Here is a 202-nt window from a genome sequence, read left to right on the forward strand (position 1 = left end):
GGCCCGGCTGTACCGGCGTCTGACCAGAGGCCGTGGGTTCTGCTGAGAGAGACCAGAGGCCCGGCCTTCCCGAGGGAGCTGCGCTTTGCTCTCCCTCCCTTCCCCGTCCTCTGCCCTTTGTCCGCGGGTGGACCCAGGGCCGCTGCCCAGCCGAGGTCCAAAGGGCCACCGGGGAGGGAGGAGGGGGCCCCGCAGCCGCGGC

Source organism: Fulmarus glacialis, unplaced genomic scaffold (assembly GCF_000690835.1).
Source record: "Fulmarus glacialis isolate BGI_N327 unplaced genomic scaffold, ASM69083v1 scaffold3596, whole genome shotgun sequence".
Classification (NCBI taxonomy): Eukaryota; Metazoa; Chordata; class Aves; order Procellariiformes; family Procellariidae; genus Fulmarus; species Fulmarus glacialis.